Source organism: Schistocerca piceifrons, chromosome 4 (assembly GCF_021461385.2).
Source record: "Schistocerca piceifrons isolate TAMUIC-IGC-003096 chromosome 4, iqSchPice1.1, whole genome shotgun sequence".
NCBI classification, from domain to species: Eukaryota; Metazoa; Arthropoda; class Insecta; order Orthoptera; family Acrididae; genus Schistocerca; species Schistocerca piceifrons.
Window position 1 is genome coordinate 783041702 of NC_060141.1, and position 15917 is coordinate 783057618.

Genomic DNA, 15917 nt, shown 5'->3' on the forward strand with positions numbered 1-15917 from the left:
TTGCCAAAGGTGTTCAATTTCTTTCCACACACTGTCTTTACTTTGCTCTTGTGCTACGTCCTGTAATGACGACGAAATAAAATTTTCAAATCCAACTTGTTGGATGTACATCACGCTGAAATTTGCTTTGCAGAAGTTGGTTGCGACGTCTTGCTGATTGTTGCTGAGAGAACGAGATAGTGCGTCTCCTACAACGTTTTGTGTGCCGGGAATGTGAACAATTGTAAAATTAAATTACTGTAAATATAGCTTCCATCTGCTTAATCTGTCGCGCGTGAATTTAGCCGAAAGTAAAAATTGTATCGCTCTGTGGTCTGTGTAAACGGTGGTATGTCTGCCATAAAGAAAGTGCCGAAATCTCGTAAAAGCCCAAACAACACATAATGTTTCCAGTTCTGTAACGGAATAATTTCGTTCAGCCGGTGACAGAATGCGACTTGCAAATGCGATGTTTTTAAATACTGTAGAACCATCTTCTTCAATTTCCTGAAAAACGTGTACGCCTAAAGCGGTGTTAGAACTGTCGGTGGCAATGGAAAAATTTCTGGCAAGATCTGGGTGCGATAAAAGTGGAGCATTCAACAAGGCTTCTTTCAGGTTCACAAATTCAGAATGTGCTTGCTTATCCCAGGACCAAATACTGTTTTTACCTGTCAATTTACATAATCTGGGGGTATCTAAAGCAGAGTAATGAATAAATTTACGAAAAGAGTTAATTAAGCCCAAAAAGCTGCGTAATTGTTTTTTCGTCGTAGGAACAGTAATGTCACGTAAAGCTTGAAGTTTTTCCGGGTCAAACGCAATGCCTTCTGCTGGGATTACATGTCCAAGAAATTTTATAGAAGTTTTACCAAAATGCGATTTACTGAGATTAACTGTGAGTCCTTGTGTACGAAAAGTTTGCAACAGTTGTTCTAGAATCAGATTGTGTTCAGTCCAGTTAACTTCAGCAATAAGAATGTCATCTACGTACGTCATGATTCTGTCTTTAAGTTTTGTCGGAAGTATTGTATTCAAACCGCGAATAAAAGCTGCAGAAGAAATAGTTAAACCGAATGGTAATTTGCAAAATTGATAAAAGTCACCAAAACAGAGAAATGCTGTGTATTTTCTGCAATTCGGATGAAGCTGAATTTGCTAAAATCCCGATTTCAGATCTAATGTAGAATAAATGGCAGTACCGTGAAATTTCTGTAGAAGTTCCTCTAGTGTCTGTGGTCGATCTGTTTCATTAATAATTATGTCATTGATGTGACGTGAATCAAGTACGAGGCGAAGTGAGCCATCGTTTTTCTTAACAGTATGTAGCGGGTTTATGTATGGACTAACTGCCGGTTCAATAATTCCTTGGTCAAGCACATCCTGTAATTCTTTCTTAACTTATTCTCGGTGGATAAATGGAATGGGATATTGCTTGGCTTTAAATGTGTCGTGCTGTTTGACTTGAAATTCATACATAAAACCGGACATAGTACCAGGAATGTTGTCAAAAACTGGAGATTGCTGTAAAAGAATTTTGTGTAGTTGCGTCCGTTCGTCGTCTGTATTTGCACTGCTTTGTTTAACTTTATCAGAAATCATCTGCATTATGTCGTAGTCAGCTTCGTCCGGAGTATTATAGGTATGTACGTACGTATCTGTGAACAATATGGAATTACAGTCTATGCTACGTGATACGGAAATGACCTCTGTGCGATTAATTGTCTGTTCTTCTGCAGATAATAAGTGCTGAAATTCCAAAGCCAATTGTACAGTTTCATCCTTTAACATTAAATACGAATTTTGAAAATCAATAACTGCGTCTTGTTGTACCAGAAAATTAGTACCAAAGATTAAGTCTGTTGTCAATAACGGAACAATCCAAAAATTTGAGTGAAATGTGTGACCTGCAATACAAAATGATAAATGCGTCTGTAATTTAACATCTACTGCTTTACTCGATACTGCTCCTTTTATTTTCGTTTTGCCTAATGGTAATGTAGGATAGGTATTCTCTTTGTTACACTCGTTAAAAGTTTCTTCATTTATTACTGACATAGGTGACCCAGAATCGATAACTGCTGAGAATTTCGATGAACCAATTTGAATTTCGATGACAGGATGTGAAATGGTTTTTTGAACAACTGGTCTTTCCTGTAAAAGAGTGTCTGGGATGTCGTCAAAAGTAATAACATTTTCGTGATCAACATTCTGCGTGTCTAAAGTAGTGCTTGTGTTGCTGGAAGATGCGACCTGTACAGTATCTAGTCAAATTCTATCTGACGTGTTATTATTTTCAGGACAATTCTGTGGCATTTCCACTATTTGAACTGTTCTGTTATTTCTTCCAGACGTATTACGTTCTGGATGATACCTACTGTCGGGTTCATTCATGAGAATATGCTGTTGCTGATCATTTTGCTGCTCGTAAGACCGACTGTGATTATACGTACGGTGATAATTGTGCTCATTGTTTTCACGTCTATCATGATAGTCATTCCTATACGGTTCATTGCGATAGGAACTGAAATATTGAGTTTTCTGTACGTAGTTATTTCCTTGCTGGCGTGCGTTACTGTTTGTTGTAGCTGAGACTATACGTGCACGCGGCGAAACATTAAAGCTTGGTTGACCCTGCAGACCACATTGTTGGTTAGGTATGCTAACCGGCTGGTTTTGTTGCTGTTGTTGTGCAAAACCTCTATTGTTACTAAAATGTGTTTCCTGCTGCTGATAGTTTTGACGATACTGATAATTAAAAGCCGGCCGAAGTGGCCGTGCGGTTAAAGGCGCTGCAGTCTGGAACTGCAAAACTGCTACAGTCGCAGGTTCGAATCCTGCCTCAGGCATGGATGTTTGTGATGTCGTTAGGTTTAACTAGTTCTAAGTTCTAGGGGACTAATGACCTCAGCAGTTGAGTCCCATAGTGCTCAGAGCCATTTGAACCATTTTTGATAATTAAAATTTTGTCTGCTATTAAAGTTCTGGTGGATGTCGTTCCTAAAGCGTCTGTTACTTTTGCTATTGAAATTACGTGGCTGATCGTAATTGCTGTATGTTTGTTGGTCTTGGTTGTTATATGAAAAATTTTTGTTTACGAAGGAATAATCTGATTGCTGTACTTCCAAAAGCTGTAACAGATCCCTGAATGCCGAGATATTTTCTTTTTGCTGACCCGTTAAAAGTGACACTCTTAATGACCGTGGTAATGTAGAAATATAATTGAATGAGTGCAGATTCACTATATGGTTGACTTAAGTACTGGTTTTGTTGTACCATATAATCGAAAAATTGCGTGACACTGGGAAAATTTGTGTTCTCATAATTTGGTAAACTAATTAACTGATGTTTAATTCCACGCTGTGTCGTCTTCGACCAATATGCTGACAGAAAAGCATTCTGAAACTCTTCTACCGAATAGCATTGCCTCGCGATAGGTCTCATATGAGTTGCCGGTTTGCCTTCCAAAAAACTGCAAATAAATTCAAGTTTATGTGTTACGGGCCAAGTCGGTGGAAAAGCAAAGCTAAATTGTTGGATCCAATCCAGTGGGTGAATCTGTGTTCTGTCATTTTTAAACACTTAAAATTTTCTCACTGACAGAAAATGTTTGTAATCAAAATTATCGTCTCTGTATGATGGAACAGGTTCACGATTGAAAGAAAATCTATTTGTCTGTGTCTGTTCTGAATCTAAGTCCCGTACTCTCTGTAGATTACCCAAGTTGTACGCGCTACGTGAGTCTGACAAATGTTCACTAAGTGGCGTCTGCTGTGATGTGTTATTAACTGAAACATTTTTTATCTCTGTTACCTCTTGCTGTAAACATGACAATTTTCTGCGTAAGGTGTTATTAGACGAATCGATCTCATTGATTGTCTGTTGTAGATTTTGAAATTCAGGTGTTTGGTTAAATGAAACCGGTGAAGTATCGTCTGATTTGCTGTCATTATTACTTTCAATAACATCAATGCGACTGGCCAATTCTTCATATTTTTCAGTCAGTATTTTAACCTGATCGTCGTTTTTACTGTCAGAAGTATTAATCTGTTTTTGAAATTTACGTGTGGTCTCGTTCAATTTCTTAACGTCAGCTTTTACGACATCGGAATCCTGTGTTAGTTCTAATTGTTCGAATCTGTCTGTCACTGTCTGAATATCTGCTGTGTGTGTATCTGTTTTTGATTTAAGATCAGAAATTTCATCACGTAATTCTATGTTCAACTGTTTGATGGTATTAATTTCGTCGGACACTGTAGCAATATTGTTGTCTACGTATGTTTTTGCCTTCGCAAACATTTTACGTTTGTCTTCTTGTCTCTGTGCTGTGATTGTTTCCATTACTTGACGTTTTACTTCATTTTGATCCTGAATAAATTTGCGGAAACGCGTATCACTGTTTTGTATGTGGTGATTAAAACGTTCGTCAATCTGAGTGTTCTGTTGGTCGAATTTCGCGTCCATCTTTGCATCCATTGTGCGCGAAAGTTCTGCTTTCATTGCTTTAAACTCGTCGCGTAATTGTGTAGCTTTTTCAGAGCATTGTTTACCAACTGTACTAATTTCGTCTCTGAGTGACTCTGTTGCAGCTGTTTGCATATCCCTTAATTCTTGAGCAACTGATCTAATTTCTTCGCTACTTTTTCTTGAACAAGCCTCAATTTCCACACGTAATTGTTCCTTAGTATCATGGCACTGCGCGGCAACGTCTCTAATTTGTTCACTAAGCTGTCTGGAATTGTTGTCTAATTTTTCATTAAAGTATTGTTTGAGTTTTTCGTTATCTTGTTTGTTATCTTCACTCTGTTGTCTGACCTGTTCACTAAGCTGTTTGAAATTTTCACCATTGTTGTCTAGTTTTTCATTAATTTTATTAAATTTTTTGTTCTGTTCACTAAATTGTTGTTGCAGCAATCTTGCCATAGTTTGTTCCAAGTCAATATTACCGGCTCTATTCTCTGTGCTGTTTAATAGTGGATCTGGAATTGTCTCGCTTTCTGTAACCATTTGATTATTCTGAGATTTACAAAAAGGTTTGCCAGTCAAATGTACACTGTCAGTCACTATTTCGGAATTAAATGAATCCGTCGTACTTTTAGTACATTGTCCGTTTTCATTAGAAAAACTTGTCTGTACTTTACTTAAATTTTCCAAACAGAGTGTGTTAAGCTGGGCAGCGCTCATTACAATAGGGCGCCCCGCGTCATCAATTGTGGTCAAATTAACAGAGGAGACAATTGAGTTCGTTTGTTCATCAGTAAGATAAAAATCATCATTAGTGGTTGGAACGCACTGATTGTCAGTGAACGCAGGATTATCATCATTACACTGCGTGTCACAAGTACTAACGGTGAAGTTGTTTAAGTCGGTAATTTCATTCATTATACTTCGCGATACACTATTCACAGTCTTTCGCGGCATTTTTTACAATAGTCACAATTATTCACAAACGAAATAAGCACAATGCAAAAAGCAACAAACACAAATACAACAGAGCAACGAATTGCCGATGATCTGAGGAAAGAATGTCATAAAATTAGTAAAAGCGTTGCGCCAAATGCTAATTATATTAAGTAAATAAGAGCAAATATCTGACTACTTTTCTCAAAGACATACGATCCTGGACCGGATGTCGCCAAGTGTAACCTCCCCACAAAAATTTGAAAGAAAATATTTTAAATGTGAATGGTCATCGTGCTAAGTGTAACCTCCCGGCGATTATTTTTAAATGATATGAATTGAATGAAAATGCAAATAGAGCCAATTGTTAGCTTCCCACAGTAATAAAACTCAATGATAATAACAATGTGCATAAATATTAAGTCCCCACAAAATTAACGTTATGATCAACCTGATAAATTTTATAAGGTCATCTGCCCTGACCTTAGGCCCTGTGCAATAATCCACCTGATAAAATTGATTCTGGGAGGAAAAGCATAGGAAATGTTGTTTCAATTGGAACGATTCTTTTCTTAAAAACGATTGCTTTGAAAACAAAATTATTATTGGGGCATTTCTTGAACAAATTAATTACGATTAACATACATTACATTATCAGATGTGCGCAATGCTGCTTCATTACCTTATTTAACAATATACCTCGACCCGAACCTTGACCAGAGACCCATGTCGACGCCCACCGACTCCTCACACACTACTTCCGACTGAGTACAACTCACAACTGAACTCTCGCGCAGTCAAGCGCAGACTAGCAACGATAAACAACTCTCTGGTCAGAGATTCTGTCATGCCTCGCCATCGCTGGTACTGAATACATACGCGTTTCTAGGGACATGAAAGGGAAGCAATGGTTGGGAAGGGAGTGAGACAGGGTTGTAGCCTCTCCCCGATGTTATTCAATCTGTATATTGAGCAAGCAGTAAAGGAAACAAAAGAAAAATTCGGAGTAGGTATTAAAATCCAGGAGAAGAAATAAAAACTTTAAGGTTCGCCGATGACATTGTAATTCTGTCAGAGACAGCAAAGGACTTGGAAGAGCAGTTGAACGGAATGGACAGTGTCTTGAAGGGAGGATATAAGATGAACATCAACAAAATCGAAACGAGGATAATGGAATGTAGTCGAATTAAGTCGGGTGATGCTGAGGGAATTAGATTAGAAAATGAGAAGCTTAAAGTAGTAAATGAGTTATGCTATTTGGGGAGGAAAGTAACTCATGATGGTCGAAGCAGAGAGGATATAAAATGTAGACTGGCAATGGCAAGGAAAGCGTTTCTGAAGAAGAGAAATTTGTTGACATCGAGTATGGATTTAAATGTCAGGAAGTCGTTTCTGAAAGTATTTGTATGGAGTGTGGTCATGTATGGAAGTGAAACATGGACGACAAATAGTTTGGACAAGAAGAGAATACAAGCCTTTGAAATGTGGTGCTACAGAAGAATGTTTAAGATTAGATGGGTAGATCACGTAACTAATGAGAAAGTACAGAATAGGATTGGGCAGAAGAAGAGTTTGTGGCACAACTTGACAAGAAGAAGGGATCGGTTGGTAGGACATGTTCTGAGGCATCAAGGGATCACCAATTTAGTATTGGAGGGCAGCGTGGAGGGTAAAAATCGTAGAGGAGACCTAGAGATGAATACACGAAACAGATTCAGAAGGATGTAGGCTGCAGTACGTATTGGGAGATGAAGAAGCTTGCACAGGATAGAGTACCATGGAGTGCTGCTTCAAACCAGTCTCAGGATTGAAGACCACAACAACAACAACATGCGCATTCTACAAGATCGGATCCCACTAGATATCTGCGATCAGGTGCGCTTATGCCTGTCATCTATGTACCTCACCTGGCGGGGAAAATATTACGAACAGTTAGATGGAGTGGGAATGGCTTCCCCGCTCTCCCCTGTAGCTGCGGACATCTTCATGGAAACCTTTGAGAAAAAGGCCCTAGCTTCTGCTCCGTTACGTCCCAGTTGTTGGCTACGATATGTGGACGACACATTCGTTATCTGACCTCACGGTGAAACGGAATTGGGAAACTTCCTCCAGCACTTAAATAGCCGGTACAAAAATATAAAGTTCACACATGAGACTGAAAACAATGGTTCCTTGCCATTTCTGGATTTGGAAGTATACAGAGCTGCCGTAGGTAAACTGTGACACAAAGTGTACTGGAAACCAACGCACACTAATCGGTACCAGCACGCGGAGAGCCACCACCACCCAGCTCAAAAGTATTCTGTCCTGCATACGTTAACTGCCCGAGCCTACCGGATAAGCGATGAAAATAACATCAAAGAAGAATTAAAGGAGCTACAACACACGTTTCGTGCCAACAACTATGATGGCAAAATCATAAGCAAGGTAGCAGAACACGAGAAGAAGGCAAAGAAGAGAAGCTTCCACTGGTACATTTACCTTATGTAAAAGGCGTCAGTGAAAGGCTAGGCAACGTCCTCCGCCGACGAGGTTTCGGACCGATTTTTCGAAGCAATCACAGGATCCACGAAATGATAGGTTCCACCACGGATGTAGTCAACACTGCAGGTGTTTACAAACTACGGTGTGAGTGCGGAGCTGCCTACATAGGAGAAACAGAGAGACCTGTCAGCTTACGAGTAGCAGAACACGAACGCTATGTACGATTACAACAACATAACAAATCGGCGTTAGCGGAACACCACCGTGACTGTGGACAACCTGTCAAGTTCCAGGGGGCCCGAGTACTGGCGAAAGAACCGTGGATGCCAGAACGCAAAATACGAGAGGCGATCGAAATTATTAAACAGAACCGTTGGCACCTACACAATTTCTGATCGCTGAAGGACTATGAAATGTGCCCACTCTATCAGAACCTATCGTCAAGCACAATCTGACAAAAGAATTCAAACTACGGCCGAAACTAGATGACGACTTCTGAAAGAGATGGACCAAGGAATGTGACATGGAGCTTAAGAACCTTCACAGAGATAGAGGTTCGCCTCCAAGATGTATTGTCTTCTGATGAAGTGACCTGGCTTTGATTCAAAATTACGGACACCCGCGACATGTCTGTAGGTAGGGGTAAATAGAAGTTTACAGGATAGAAACAATAGATCAAGGGCGACAATAGCGCGTACGTCAGAAGGACATGATAGAACGTCGTGTTCAGCTGGTCACCAGCCTCGGGTTGGCTAGGATGCCATGGATGTCCTAAATTTACACAGCCAAAACCATTAACTTCTCGGATTTAGTAATGGTGATATCTAAGATGATTTGTTGTAAACTCTTGTTATATACATTGAGGTGACGGAAGTCATGGAATACTTCCTAGTACTGTGTTGGACCTCTTGCTGCCCAGCGTAGAGCAGCAGTTCGACGTGGCATGGACTCAAAAAGTCCGCAGAGAAACGCCTTGTTAAATCCTCAGGACAGAACATGTAGTTGTAATTGTGGAAAGGGGCAAAAAAAGAGCGGCTGTCAGTTACACCCGAACACATATAACTCTATTTAGTTGCCCAAAGATTACAGAGCAAATTTCCGAGCTTAACTATCGACTGAATATGTCACACAATCTTAAGGCTTAATGGCACAGCCTCTTTAATTTTTAAAACGGCTGATGGCCCATGATTTAAAACACAACGACAATAAATTTTCAAAAGGCAGACAGCGCAAGGTTTCATTCTTAAATAATATTTCAAATGAGGCTGAAGGCCCAAACAATCTATGACTTGACAAGTACGGAATTTTAATTTTAAAACGGCTGAAGGCCCAAACAATATAATACTTCAAAAGTAAAGAATTTTAATTTTAAAACGGGTAAAGGCCTATGATTTAAAAACACCAGTACAATTAATTTTCAAAAGCAGATGGCCCAAAGCTTTGTCCTTAAATGATTTTAAAAAAGGAGGCTGAAGCTCCGAACAATCTAAGACTTACCAACAAGCATATTTTTTCCCGCAAAACTTCTGAATACCCAAATAATCTAAGATTTATCAAGTAAGGACTTTAATTTTAAGACGGCTGAAGGTCCATGATTGGAAAACACAACAACAATAAACTTTCAAAAAGCAGAAGGCCCAATACTTTATCCAGAAATATGTTTTTTCATGAGGCTGACGGCCAAAACAGTCTGACTTAGACAGCAAGAAATTTTAATTTTAAAACGGCTGAAGGCCCATTACTTAAACCCTACTAAAAGCATACAAATTCAAACCACGGGCTATGAGCCACGAAAATACACCAATAAGAAAAGGCAGTACAGCCAGCGGCTCTCAGAAGTTTCTGTGGTTCGGTCTGCACTTGAAATATTAACGTTGGCTTAGGGGAGACAGGTAGTCGGCCCTGTTATATCCGATCCGCCAGCAGCCCAACCAAGAGACAGTCAACGGACCCAACGACAAGACAACTTTTCTTTCCACCCGACCAGTACTCAAGGAACTCCAAATCCAAAACGTAAAACGCGTAGCCGCCCACAACCAAGTATGCATAAGCTGTCAAAACCACACACACGTTTGGGACAGCGACAACATGGTGAGGAAAGGGCACTGCCTGAATTTTACATCAGCGGCCAGGAGTGGTAACCGGAACGCTAACGGCCACAAGGCAAGAAATTCCGCTGGTGCACTTGGACTTCAAATAACCAAAATACAGTTAAACTCCACTGGATGGTGGCCAAATTTTTCGCCAACTCGAACACTCGCTGTTGCTCGCGGGAATACTCCCAACAGCCAACCGTGTAAACCAACGACACAATGTAAACAGACTGGCTTCGGTAATGAAATCACCACTCAATCGGAGCTTAACATAACGATTTATAGTCAATAGTGGGTTCAGCCGGAAAAGAGGACACAGTCTACTCAGTGCAAATACAGCCAAAACCATTATGAAGTTACCACTAATTCGCACAGTGCCTTGTTGACAACTTGAGTCCATGGCATCCTGGCGTCTGCGCTACGCTATCTGCTCTCGCCAATTGAAATCGGGACTTGTCTGACCAAGCTATGATTTTCTTGTCGCCTAGGGTCCAATCGATATGGTCACGAGCCCCAGAAAGTCTCTGTATGCCATCTCATGTTGATAGCAAAGGCACTCGAGCTGGTCGTCTGCGGTAGTAGCCCATTAACATGAAATTTCTCCGCACTGTCCAAACGAATATGTTCGTCGAACACGCCGCATTGATTTCTGCTGTTATTTCATGTATTGTTGCTTGTGTTTTGGCACTGACAACTCTACGCAAAAGCCGCTCCTCTCGGTAGTTAAGTGAAGGCCGTCGGCCACTGCTTTGCCTGTGGTGAGAGGTAGTGCCTGAAATTTGGTATTCTAGGCTCACACTTGACACTGTTGAACGCGAGATCTTGAATTCCCTAACGATTTCCGAAATGGAATGTCCCATGCGTCTAGCTCCAACTACTTTTCGGCGTTCAGAGTATGTTAATTCCCATCTTGCGGTGATAACCACGTCGGAAACTTGTTTCACATGCCTCACCTACGTACAAATGCCAGCTCCGCCAATTGTTATATCTTGTAAACGCGACAGGCAGATGCCTGTGTATATGTGCATATCGCTATACCAGGATTCATGTCACGTCATTTTTATGTTCTGCGATTGGTAAAGAAACTGTTGTGTTAAGTTGCAAACCACTGTCTACTAATGTCATTCACACTAATTGTTACGGTTTTTGTGACTTAGAAACAATTGATTTAGATATCTGTCTGTGAACAAAGAGAATCTTCCATAGGGAAGATTCATTTCTGAACACTTGATGAATACAGTAGATGACATGTTGGCGGTGCAGAATATACTCATATGTCGCATATCAGATATTATGTGAAAAGTAAAACCCCATTTTTTTTAAGAATCGCACTCGTATCCACAAAGCAGCTTCAATGTTTTGATTTTCTGACCAATGAGTCAATGACTTAAGTAAGTGACATTTAGCATGTATGGAGGAAAAGTTTAGGTCTGAAATTATGTTAAAGTTTGTTGAAGTCGCTAAGTGCTCTCATTAACAAACTGTAGACCAGTATAATTTGAGTAATTTGCACTTCACTTTAAGCAACACCAAATTCTCCACGCATGTCAGTGTGTATAACGGCATATCGTGAACGTCCTAATCATCTCTACCTTCACCTGCTGCTTGGCTAACTACCATGGCTATTTCTGGTTTGGTTAAGATAGTCTTAGAAATGGTTGTGGAGCATGTTAACCGTTGACGCGTTTTACGATAGCTCCGATTGTAGTTAACAAGATCATCGAAACCAATACTCTCTCCGCGCTGTATACAGTGCACTGACGAGAAGAGTTCAGTGCAATGTGGCAGAACTAAACATCCAAGTATCCACAGCACGTTACTCACCAAAATGAACTTGAAGTCTTACGCCTCTCTTTGGAGATTTCGACTTGCCACAAAACGCTTCAGACCGTCTTATGTATACCATTCCTCTTATGGTTCACTGAGATGAGAAAGGTAACCCATTCACCCATTCGCATTTCCTCTTGCTAAACACTGAATACAAATAATTACATGCCAAAATATAATAACAGAAATGCTATACAGATCTGTTGTAATAATAATTACTGGGATTTATTTATTTAGCGTATGGCTCATAACATCACAGTAAAAAACTACAGAAACAGCACGATTTAAAAAAAATCACATATGTATAAACAGAACAATAAATAACAGTTTGCATATAAAGACACCACCAATCTACACTCACAGAAGAGCAATCGCAAACAAACGTCCAGCTTAGATAATATATTGCCGACTGCCTCTTGGGTCGCCATTAGGAAATCCTGTGGGTCACCTTTAGTGGACGTTCCTGCACCATGTGTTTGACCGTCTGTCTCTCAGCGCCACAGTCGCAAGCGGCCGAAGGAAGTTTATCCCATCTGTGTAAGGAGTCGGCGCATCTCGCACAGTTGGTTCTGATGCGATTAAGAGGTGACCAGACTTTGCGAGGGCAATCAAATCCTTTTGGTTTACAAAAGATGCATGGCATTCTGTGGCAGTTTACTGCTTTTCTGCTCTCCCAATCCTCTTCCCATCGGTCATTTATTTTAAAGTTGGTTTGGTGTATCGCCTGTTCGATTTATAGTGGAGGATGCCTAGACCGGAGTCGGTTTCCTTGGGTGTCGTGAGTATCTTCATGGATTTGTAGTTGAGGGTTGGTCATGATTTTTTGAAATTCTCTAACCAGAGCGTGTTCTCGGCGCAGGTTAGGAGGGGCTATGTTACTGACAACGGGCGGCCACACTGCAGGAGTTGGCCTGATTGTGCCTGATATAATACGCATTGTTGCATTAAGTTGGCTATCTACCAAGTGTGTGTTTTTGCTGTGGAGCCACACTGGGGCACAGTATTCTGCCACTGGATACACCAAGCCAAGTGGGGATATTCTTAAGGTAGATGCTGTGGAGCCTCAAGTGGTGCCACAGAGCTTCTACAATATCTTGTTGCGTGTATTAAGTTTCGCTGCATTTTTCGTCAGGTGTTCTTTGAATGTTAGAGACCTGTCTAGGGTAACCCCAAGGTACTTTGGATGTTTGTTGCAATTTAGTAATTTCCCTCCTACATATACATGTAGTTCTCTGTTGGCCATTTTGTTGTTCAAATGGAAGGCAGATACTTCCATCTTTGTAGCACTAGGTTGTAGCCTCCATTTCCTAGAGTACTCGCTGAGAAACCCTAGGTCACTCGTAAGAATATCTTCGGCTGTTTCTATATTTCTGTGGGCTGTTGCCACAGCCCAGTCGTCAGCATAACCAAATTTGCGCGATCTGGCTACAGGCATGTCAGCGATGTAAAGGCTGAAAAGAGGGGGCGTAAGGACAGAGCCTTGTGGGAGTCCATTATTGAGTTTCATCTGTTTGCTTCTCTCATTCCCCGTTATTTCTTGGAAGGTTTGCTCGTTTAAGTGAGGGAGGAATGTTACCCACTGGTGTCTGTTAACAGACCCGTGCAGCGTATTATAAACAGAGCGAACGTGATAACAAATATTTAACTACTGTAAATGTCAGTTGCATGCTACGCTTTGACTTTCAGCAAGAGCCCATTTATTGAAAAACAAATAATCTACTTCAATAGCATAAACTGAGAATGATTCACTTACGCTTCGTTTACTAAACCCTCTTAATCAACTAATAAATTCGCATTTATTATCGGGATTAGTAGAAGGGGAAATAGTGATGCATGTCAGTTGCATAATAGGTTGTGACTTTCAGCAAGTGCTCATTTACTGTAAAACAACTAATCACTCGCAATAACATTCTATCCGCGATTACCACGCTCGTCTTTAACCAGTCCCTCTTCTAACTAAAATATTCACTCCATTATTAGCACCCCCAACACAATAGCTAACGCAGTACCATTAGTTGATATGGGTGCAAAATACTGACTGCGAGAGAAATTTATGTGTTTGAAAGGTTACTCTTGGCTTCTACAATGGAGATAATAAGGTTTCTATGAGAAATTTCCTCTGTTCATTCAGTTTTGCTTACTTTACTTATTACTTGAATAAGAATTACGTTGTTACATGATGTGAAACAAAGTTGGTGTTTGGTTTTCGGGTCACTTATATATTCACTGGTCTAACATGCGTCGCCGCTTTTGCGAAGGATGTTCCCTAGAGCCGGCACACCGTTATTCTTGAAGAACGCTAATATGCAGTAAGATGGCGATTGTGATCTCATTAACCAATATACTGAATACCAAAGCTTAAATAAAATTTCACCGTTGCTTCGCCGTACTGTTTGGCAGCGAAATATACCGTAAAATAAACATTAAATCTATCCTAAATGCTGTGTGGCATGGAATACGCCAGGTTAAAATTATAAACATGAACTTTTGCACTATCGATAACGGCGACAGCTTAACCTTGTGTGTAAATACCGAACTGTCGGCTTAATATATCACACAAACGAACTGACGAAGCTTTGGCCAAAATACTTTTGAAAGCAATACACGTAAAAATATTAGCCACATTCCACTAGTAGGTCTGTAGAAAAGTGGCCTTAATTATCACGTAAAATAAGTCGGTCCTATGTGTCTTTTGTTTCTTCTTATGACGAGCACCTCCTGTTAAGATCTAAGGCATAATTCTTCCTTTCCTTGAGATCCTTGGTTCTTTTCTAGGACCTTCACTATTTGGACTTTTCCCCTCTGCATCGGCGTTAGAAATGAATTCTTCATCCTGAAGTATTAGTAAATTATAGCAACATTGGTGCAGCAATCGTCTTCCAAAAAGGTCCAAGTTTTAATTGCCAGTGTCGTGACACTGTGTCTGATATCTTCCAAACGCCTCCTTCCATAACCGCTGAACCTATTCTTATCTCCACAAACTAATCTATTTTACCCGAATTTATTCTGTGCTCGCCCACGACTGTCTCAATGCACTCGAGTGCCGCTCTGGACTTCTGGATCATCTGCTGTCTTATCGCTCAAAACTTTTTGGTACACAGATAAAACGTGTCTTACCGGACCGAAGCTTCCAGATATGCATTGAAAGTACACATATCTGCCACGACAATAGTATTACAACCCGAATCACATTACTAGATTCACGTAAAATTTATCGTTACATGTGTACACAAGTAACACGGTAAAGTAATTGAAAAGAAATTAAAACATTAAGAAAAATATGTTCAATTTCATATGCATTCGACCATAATATTGAATTGGTAGGGAGGCTGTCCCTTAGTTATTGAACGGCAGAACTATGCTTGTCATGGTAGGGAGGCTGCCCCTTAATTATTGAACGGCAGAACTATGCTTGTCACAATCTTCACAACTATATTGTACTATGACGTAATTTTGCAGGCACAGTCAATGATACATCAGGGTACTGTCTGCAGTATGTTTTATGAGCAGAGGTGGTGGAAAAGGAGTAATATAGCGTCATGCATATACGGCTGTGTTATACTGTGGAGAGCGCAAGCCCAGAAGCTGACTTTCTTCGTTCGTCATTTTCTAGCAGACATAAGCAAGAAGAACTAGAAAAACTTTTGCACAGTTTTAAAATCCCTAAATAGTACGGTGTAACAAAGTTTAGTTCAGACGCGACCAATTGGTATTGTGATGAACGACATTATCGACCTCGAGAATCGGACATTCCCTGCTACGAAGCATCTCTATGTATTACCGAACCAAAGATTTTGTTTTAGGGACTCTTTATGAAGAAATGTGGAGATCGAACTGTGAGGGGAGCAGAGAGATTGTAGTGTTGTGAGACGCCATTACTGTGTATACAGTAATAAATGTTCCAATACACATATCAAAAAACCTTTTCCATCACCCCGGATCCCAGAAGTCCTGAAGACAGACGTTGACTGTGGATACTCTATCACAGACACAGCCACTAAACCCGCCCAAAGATGTAAACAATCATGGATGAGCAGCGCTTATTAGACGGAGGGGGTCCGGCGGCCGATCAGTTCCACGTATTCCACCAGGTAGGAGGTAAACGGCTCTTGCTGTCTTTAGTTCAACCATGCC